This window comes from Octopus bimaculoides, chromosome 10, assembly GCF_046866305.1.
Source record: "Octopus bimaculoides isolate indiv1 chromosome 10, ASM4686630v1, whole genome shotgun sequence".
NCBI lineage: Eukaryota > Metazoa > Mollusca > Cephalopoda > Octopoda > Octopodidae > Octopus > Octopus bimaculoides.
In genome coordinates this window covers 575,434-584,900 of record NC_142937.1, presented here as the reverse complement: position 1 = coordinate 584,900, position 9,467 = coordinate 575,434, and the positions used below count along the sequence as shown (strand labels likewise).

Here is a 9,467-nt window from a genome sequence, read left to right as displayed (position 1 = left end):
AGAAATCTGAAGCTTCAGGATAATGCTTGGTTAATTCAAAAGAATGTGAATAAATAAGCATCACATTTGGCAACATTGAAAACACAGTCACTCAGAAAATGATTAGTGGCCATTTTTCAAAGAAAATTCTTGAGAAAATCATAGAAACTCAGCAACACGGGTTGACGTAAATAACTTTTGAGATGTTAAATATATGAAAGAGGAAGAGATTAGAGACTTCTTCCTTAGAGAGTTCCTAACTTCATTTAAAACAAATGTGCACAAGGATGATAAGTGGTAACCTGCTACAGTGCAAGTAGACAGCAAGTGAAATGCCTGACCGTGATTAATGGCTTGCATATAATTCATGCAGTTTCATGCAATACAGGGCTGACAGACAAATGCAGTACCATGCTGAATTGTGGCATACAGGATGTCATGGTTTAATAAAGTTGTCATAATAGTTCACTAGTATAATAATAACAACAATAATTTCTAATTTAGGTACAAGACCAGCAATCAGGTTGGAAAAGGTTAACAATTGATTCCAGCACTTATACCTTATGAACCCCAATAGAATGAAAGCCAAAGTGTTAATCTCAGCAGGATTTGAACTCAGAATATAAAGAAAGTACCATAAAACATGTTATTTGATATTCTAACAAGTTTGTCAAACCGCTAACTTAATACATTACTACTAATAATAATAACTATTTTTAATTTAGACACAAAGCCAGCAATTTTTACATTGATGAGGGAGGACATAAATTGATTACACAGTGTAACAAAATTTTATTTATTTATTTTTTTTTGTCTTTGGTCAACAAGTTTTAATTCCTATTTGCTTCTATCTAGAAATCAAAGGAAATGACTACTATTCTCTTCAAACTTTGCTTTTGTGACCTGAACATCAATGTTTTGAGACTGACCTATTTTCCATTACATTTCAGACTGATTCAGTGCTGAGTTGCTGAAGCAGAAATATCATTATAGCAAATATTCTGCTCAATACCACAGATTTGCTTCTCAGTTGCTTGACTTGACCTTAACTACTTGAGCAGGTCCCTTAGTGGCTGACAATATGTGCATTTCTGATCATGAGCAGTTCAAATCCTGCTGAGGTCAATACTTTGGCTTTCATTCTATTGGGGTCCATAAGGTGCTGGAATCACTGAGGTGATGACAAGTGACCGAGACTTCTGGCAATTTGCTGTGCTTGAGAAGATGTCAAGCTAAGTGAAATTGTGGTCGTGGCCAGTGCCAGGGACACATAAAAAGGCAACTGACATGTTAAAGACACCCAGTACACACCGTGGAGTGGCTGGAATTAGGAAGGGCATCCAGCAGTAGAAACCAAGCCAAAACAGTCTGGACCCTGGTGCAGCTCTCCAGCTCCAGTCAAACCATCTACGCCAATGTGGAAAATGGATGATAATGATGATCACCATGGTTTTTATCATCTGTCTTCCATACTGGCATGGGTTGGACAATTTGACAGGATCCAATAGGTCTCAGTACTACATTTTGCTCCAATGTAAGCTTGGATATGATTTCTATGGTTTGATACCCTTCTTAAAGCCAACCACTTCACAAAGTGTACAGGGTGCTTAGCTCACAAGAAAGATTAAGATCCCCATCAACCGAGTGGAACAACAGTAGAAGGGGGGGGGCAGTTTTATGTTAGGTGATGAAAGGCTAGAGTATATGTCTTCAACCACCCCCATCTCCAACAAAAGTCAATAAAACTGCTTTCTCACTAGTTGTCTTGAGAAAGGGCATAACTACCACAGATCATCCTTTGGTTTTGATGGTCTTTTTAGCAGAGGAAGGGCAGTCAAGGACTCAGAAATAGATAAGATGAAGGGAAGTTATCCTTAAATTGGAAACATGACCCAAGTGACTGTGACGGAGTGGAGGGACTCTGATAAAGGCATCCTAGGGCCAAGTGCTGCTGAATAAGATAATGAAATATATCAACCATTTCAGGAACAATGCAGGTGTTAAACCAGATGATGAAATGGCCTTTGGTTCTTTGATATAAATTTCTTATTTTAAAATGATCTAAATTAAAACTTTCCATCCAAATTTCAGTTAATTTATGTTCCTAACACCAACTTGAAAAGAAAGTTATTTTACCAAATTCTTTATCCTGTTCAAAATTAATTAAATAAAAGTAGCGTAATTCAACAGAAATTTGGTAACAAAAGGGTTAAACCTGCTAGTATAAGGACTAATATCCTCAGAGATTGAACCTCACATCATCAGTTAACATCCATTTTCCAGGATGGCATGGGTTGGACAGTTTGACAGGAGCTGGATAGCAGGAGAGCTACACCAGGCTCCAGTTGTCTGTTTTGGCATGGTTTCTATGGCTGGACGCTCTTCGTAACGCCAACCACTTTACAGAGTGTATTGAGTACTTTTTATGTAACACTAGCATAGGTGTTATATACATGGCACCAGCTTAGGTGCTGATACATGGCATCAAATTGGATGCTTTGTATGTGGAACCAACATGGCAACAAGAGTGCTTTTTATATCCAGTCACTAAGTCTATATATCTCTAAAATAAATACACACACACAAATGCACATGGCTGTGGGTTCACCCTCATTGTACAGCACCTTGGGCAAGTATCTTCTACTATAGCCCCAGCATGATTAATGCCTTGGCGAGTGTACTTAGCACATAGAAACAGTGTGGAAGCCCATTTTGTGTGTGTCCCCCTCCAAACAGCTTTGACAACTTATGCTGTTTTGTTTATGTACCTGTAACTTAGCAGTTCAGCACAAGAAACTGATAGAATAAGTACTCAACTAAAAAAAATAAGTATTAGGGTTGATTTGCTTGACTAAAACACTTCAAGTTGAAGCTCCAGCATGGCTGCAGTCTACACCAACTGTCAACATTTTTCTGTCCTAAAAAGAAAAAAAAAATGTGGTGGGGTGCCATTACATCATTGCCAGAATTTGATGTATGCACATTGCTTTCAATTTAAACAGACTTGGTTAATTAATACAACCTACTTTTTTATACTAGAGGGAGAGAGAGAAAGAATCGCTGACAAAGGGGAAGACAGGAAAGAAAAAAAAAAAGAAAGATAAACAGAGAAAAATAGGACATTTTACCTTGAGTGTTCGGAATCGGCAAACCATGCTTATCAATTCCTAGAAATAAATAAATAATGAAACACTTAAGATATAGCATGATATAGTTTTGACATGAATTATATATTCAACTCCATGCAAAACGAAAGTTATGTTCAGTACACACAAACACATGTCTGTACATTAGAGGCTTCTAAGATACAGAATTTACAATATCTATATTTTACATTTTCCCTCAATTTCATATAAACACACAAAATTTGTTTAGATTATTTAAGTATACAGCAACACTACATACATATATGTACATACCTACATCTACACGTATATATAGATGCATATCCGGGTACAGGACATCAAAAAAACCTGGACAAAAAAGGAACAGGAACATAAACAAAGCACAAAAAACAGACTTTTTTTAACGGACAACAAACGGAATGAACACATAGGAAAACAGACAAGCCACGCATGGAACTTTTCCTTCATCAGCTGCCTCTATTCTAAACTATATATATATATATATATATATATATATATATATATATATATACACACACACACACACACACACATGCACATTTTCCCAATTTAACTTATCACAACTACCCTGAGTACCCATGTTGTACTGGTGGCCTACATTGTAACTTCATTCAGTTGCTATTTCTAGTAGGTCATTTGGCCTATTAGAAATAGCAACTGAATCACACTAAAATTACTTATATAATAAAGGATTTTATACAATGTAATTCTAGGGGGCAAGATGGTCTTACTTGGAATGCCTTGGTCATAGGTTTGCTCAATCGTCTCTGAATCTAAACAATATAGGCACAGGAGTGGCTATGTGGTAAGTAGCTTGCTTATGAACCACATGGTTCCGGGTTCAGTCCCACAGCATGGCACCTTGGACAAGTGTCTTCTACTATAGCCTCGGGTTGACCAAAGCCTTGTGAGTGGATTTGGTAGACGGAAACTGAAAGAAGCCAGTCATATATATGTATATATATATATATATATGTATGTGTGTGTATATGTTTGTGTATCTGTGTTTGTCCCCCCAACATCGCTTGACAACCAATGCTGGTGTATTTACATCCCTGTAACTTAGCGGTTCAGCAAGAGACCGATAGAATAAGTACTAGGCTTACAAAGAATAAGTCCTGGGGTCGATTTGCTCGACTAAAGGTGGTGCTCCAGCATGGCTAGTCAAATGACTGAAACAAGTAAAAGTAAAAGAGTAAATATTATGTAATTTTCCACCTCACAATAGTATATATGACCAAGGGAGCCTATACAGGAGATGCTATTAATACAGTTTTACATCAATTTAATCTATTCAATTCTTTCCGTTTTTGTTTTATTGAAACTCTGTCTAATACCAGACATGAAGCCACAAGCAAATTCAATTGATGACACACATAATATTGATCACAGTACTAGATGACAAAAGGAGTGAAAGGGAGAGCCAATTTCAATAAGGGTTCACACTCACAATATAAAAGGATGTAACTAAGACTCATTAAGGTGTTTAGTTCAATATTAACAATTATGTGTAATAACCATTACCATGGCCTCATTAACAACCATTAGTGGTTTTTATATCATTAAGATGCTTTGTTTGACACTATAAATTCCAGTTACTCCACTCATACCACAACTAGATGCCGTTACTGTCTTATACACATTATCAACTGCTGTCACAATGTAAAAATACTCAAGAATCTTTACATCATTAAATCCTTTAGCATGTAAACTGGCCATGTCCATCCAGCCCGAATATTCTGCCAATTTTATGTTCAAACCAGTCAAACCCAGCCTCCTACACCCGCTCCACAGTGTCCTTCTAAAGCTAAACAATCACATCAAAATCTTGAAGCTACAAGATAATGCATGATTAATTAAAACCATGTGAATAAATAAGCAGGACATTTGACAGAATGAAATGAATGCTAAAGCGTTATGGTATTTTGTTCAACCATGACAATTTTGCACAGCCACAACTGCTGCAACTAGATATCCTTAATGTTTTTGATATCATTAAGGTCATCAATTCTGTTAATCCAGTATTACATCATAAAAAATATTAAATATTATATCATTAAAGTAGTGCATTGCCATCACAATAAAGTGCATCTTGTGCATTCTTAGTGACTGCTGTCTCAAAGTGCATCTTATGCATTCTATGTAGTAGTAGATGAATGAACAGAAGCACCATAGTATGAAGAAGATTCTTGGTCTTGTCTTGGCCAGGACTTGTAATACAACAACAACTACAATGTTTGTACCAGAAGAAAATGTGTGCCAACCATTTTCAAGTACTCTCTAAAAATATTTGTGTACTTACAACAGGTTGGAAGTACACAAATATCATAAGGTTTGAGAGAACCTTTTTGCCATGTCCTGTTGAGGGCAGCAAATCTTTCTTTAGTGCTGGTGCAAAAAAGGAAAAAAGATAAAAAGCACCCAGTACACGCAGCAAAGCAGTTGTCATTAGGAAGGACATCCAGCCTTAGGAACAAAAACAAACAAAAGGAGGTATGGTCCACCAAAGAGGGAAGCAACTCCAACCAAAAACTGACTTGGATTGTGATAATCCTTCCGACCCATGCCAGCATGAAAATGATAAAATGATAAGGTATTTTGTTTGTCACTTATCTGGAGCATTAGGGGTCACCTCAAAAACTGTTCCATAGTTTGTGACTGTGTCACATCCACACAGGATGCTAGAGAGGGAGCTGCATTTCCATTGGTTGAGTGTCTTCAATGTCACCCAATTAAGACATTTATACTTCACCAGATTATATAGACTTTTACTTGCTGCTATTTTCATAATGGTTGAAGATGGTAGGCTGTTATTGTCCTCATCGCATGGGATTGTTCTTACCTCACTTGCTATGGGTGTCTGCCTCAAGTGACACTGATGCTTGGCTAAACATACAATGCCTTTAATCTATTTGCAGCTAATGATGTCTCATCATACTAGCTGTATATAACAATGACAAAGTACACATATTTGTGTAGCACTACATATGAAAATGGTCGATTTTGTCTGGTATATATAAAAAAAAAATTAATTTTAAGCTGAAGAAAATTGGTAAAAATTTTATGAAGCAAAAATGTCTGCTTTAAGTTTTTTAAAAGCCGAGTTGGATGTTATCTTGTGAATTATAATAGTGAAGAGAGATTTATGAAATTTTTTATAAGTAGAATGCAGAAAATGATAAAAATTTTTTTAGATAAATGTAAACTTTTTTCACCAAGAATGATAGAAAATTTGATAAAATGAATGCTTAAAGATAATTGGAAAAAATTTACATTAATTTTTTTCATGTTAGCATAACTGGAATGGTTTCTGCATACTTGAATATTTTCATTTTATTGGAACAAGTAGTTTTACAGCTTTCTCATTCTATTGATAACTAACTGCCCCAAACCTGTTTGTCAGCCAAGGAAAACTGATAAAAGGTGGGTTCTGTGTTCATAACAAATAGCCATGTAATCCTCTGATCCAAGACTGAAAATATTTTGTATTGAGTACTCAGCAATATAGTCAACACTCATAATCAAGACAAGCCCATCACAATCCAACATCACCATTCAGTAACCCTAACCCTACTGCCACCAACCGTAACTCAACAACTACACCATCACATCACTCGACAATATCACCACCAGTACTAGTCAACACCTTCACCCAAGAGCACCACCCACCATCACTCAACAACACAACCACAACCATTTCCACATCAAACAAGGGAGGTGGAAAAAGATATCAGTTAGGTTACTACAACCAGTACTGTCAACAACTCCTACCACCATCAGAATTGTCATCACCACCAAACCATGTATGTCAGTTATCACTACCACATCACAAACTTAACTACCAACATTATACCAATGCCATCACTCACTATCTCCACCACTACCACCACCACCGCCACCACCACCGCCGCCACCGCCGCCACCATTATCAGAGCCATTAAATCACCATCATAATCTCAAGAGTGACATCTATAAGGCAGTAGCCGGACAGTGTGCTTAAAAGCTCATTAGTGTGTATGCTGAATATGCCCCGTTTCTAAAGCAGCATGCAGTAGTCATAGTAACTGTGAACTGCTAGCTTCCGTTGCCAAGGTAACAACATTGGAAATATTGGTAGCTGGAAGTAGTCATGGCATAAAGTACGATTTTTTTTCCTTTTGTCTTATTCATATGTCTTTCTCTCACTCCCTTTCTGTCTCGCACACAATTCAGTATAACAAAATATATACTGTGTGTACATGCATACATATAACATGGAAATTAGCTCTCTGGTGTATTATGATATATTCATGGGAAGTTTTGATGATGCAGACATCTACAAACTAGTAGCTTGTGCACACAATAGTAAAAAAAAAAAAAAAAAATCCAAGTACTCCCCCAGCATAGGATCATAAAAGATGATAATCTAGTTGTTTCCCATAATGTTTAAATATTTGTCGGAAAACACTAATCAGCATATTCATAAAATTTAACTTGAAATCTATAATCACGGCAAACTTAAAAATTCTTTCCTAGACTTAATTTGAACTCAATAACATCCCTATTAAAAACCAAATGAAGAAACATCATTCACAAAAACAGTCATCACTCTCAAGTGAATCCATGGTAACTATAGTGAATTTGCCTTTAAAAGCTGAAATATGTCGCAAACATATTTTAACTAACCTAAAGTTCACTTGTGCCTAAACACTGTTGGCACTGATTTCTGATCTGGCAGTCCAAATGGTGCAAATCAGTTACTGTTATTGACTGGGTTTTAGCTAAAGCTATGGCTTTAAGTCTGTCCACAGTTGCAGCTCTTTTGTATTTCCCACTGATAATGGCCAAAGAGCTAGAAATATGCCTAGCAATATGAGAGTGGGCAGCATTGGACAGATATGGTTTTTTTTTTTACACTTTTTAACCATAAGAGAATCTTTTCTCCACGGTTACATGTCACAAACGTATTCTAACTAACCTAAAGTTTGCTTATGCCTAAATACTGCTTGGTGCCAATACTACTGTAACACGCACACACACACAACATTGCCTAAAGTACAAATCAAAGACTAAGCCTTCTCTTCAGATCTAAAAATTAATTTAGCTCTGAACAGCTGCTGGCTCCATATAAAGCACACTAGAATACTGTTCACACATCTAAAACAGGAGGGCAGCTGCGATTAGAAACACACAAACATGCTGTATGTTTGTGTGTGTAGTGTGTCTGTATATCTGTGTGTGCATGTGTGTGAACATGTGCATATATGCCCTTGCAGGTGTGTGTGTGTGTGTGTGTGTGTACATCTGCATATATGCCCTTGGTGTGGTGTGTGTGCATGCACATCTGAATGTATGTATGTACCTGTGTTTATCTCCGAGTACATGTGAATGTTAACATTCTGCATTTTGCACGAGAGAGTCAAGCAAAGTTCTTTACTTGAAAAATGGGCAAGGGCATTCCATTGTAAAACAGTGCATCCAATTGTATATATTCATCCATTATCCTCCAACCCATGCTAGCATGGAAAAACAAATGTAAAAGAGGAACAAGTGAAATTTTTTGAATATCTAGCATAAGATAAAAATTGTGCTTCTCAACAATAGTTACATGACACAAATATACAAGGGAATGAATGTTTGCTCTACTTCAAAATAACTTGAAAAGATAACATTAAAAAAAAAAAAATGAAAAGGTATATTTGATAACCTTTACATAGAAAGAAAACGGGAATTGTGTTAATTTGTTATTTAACATTGCATACAACCATAATAACAATTTCAAGACGATTCAGAGATATACTTTGGTATTAAAAGTGTCTTGGTGAATGGGTTGTTCGCATAGAATGAGTAAACCTTCTTATTGCATACAAACAGGCAAACGTACATAAATGTAACACAAAAGGTAAAATAATAAAAGAATTAAATTGAAAAAAAAACACAACAACCATTGTATAGTCAATGATCAGTTCTTTTATGAATAAAATCAATTTGCACAAGATTATTTAGTCCAAAATAGGTTAACTGTTCCAAGATGATTTTATATCTCATAAATTGCTGCATAGCCTGAAGATTGCTTCAAGGCACCAGACATGTTACAAAATGCTGTCTGAGTAATTTTCATTGCACAAAATTTTTAGTAGCTCATAAATATATATATATATACTGAGCTTATTAAACAATAGTTATCTCTCACCAGATGGAGTACTTTTTCCTTGATCTTACCTTCATGGAACAGTATACTTACACACACACACACATATCTATATATCTATCTATCTATCTATCTATATATATATATATATATATATACACCTGCATATATGTGTATATATATATATATATACATACATATATGTGTGTATA

General features: G+C 35.9%; 1 long non-coding RNA gene across 1 annotated transcript in view; it reads right to left on the bottom strand.

Moving 5' to 3' along the window:
* Window positions 1–769: 769 nt before the first annotated feature.
* LOC149133429 (uncharacterized) overlaps window positions 770–9,467 on the bottom strand; it is a 72,369-nt gene continuing 63,671 nt past the window's right edge. Inside the window, exon 3 of the long non-coding RNA XR_016243314.1 lies at window positions 770–3,146. This is a non-coding gene — a long non-coding RNA (uncharacterized LOC149133429). The remainder of the gene's footprint in view (window positions 3,147–9,467) is intronic.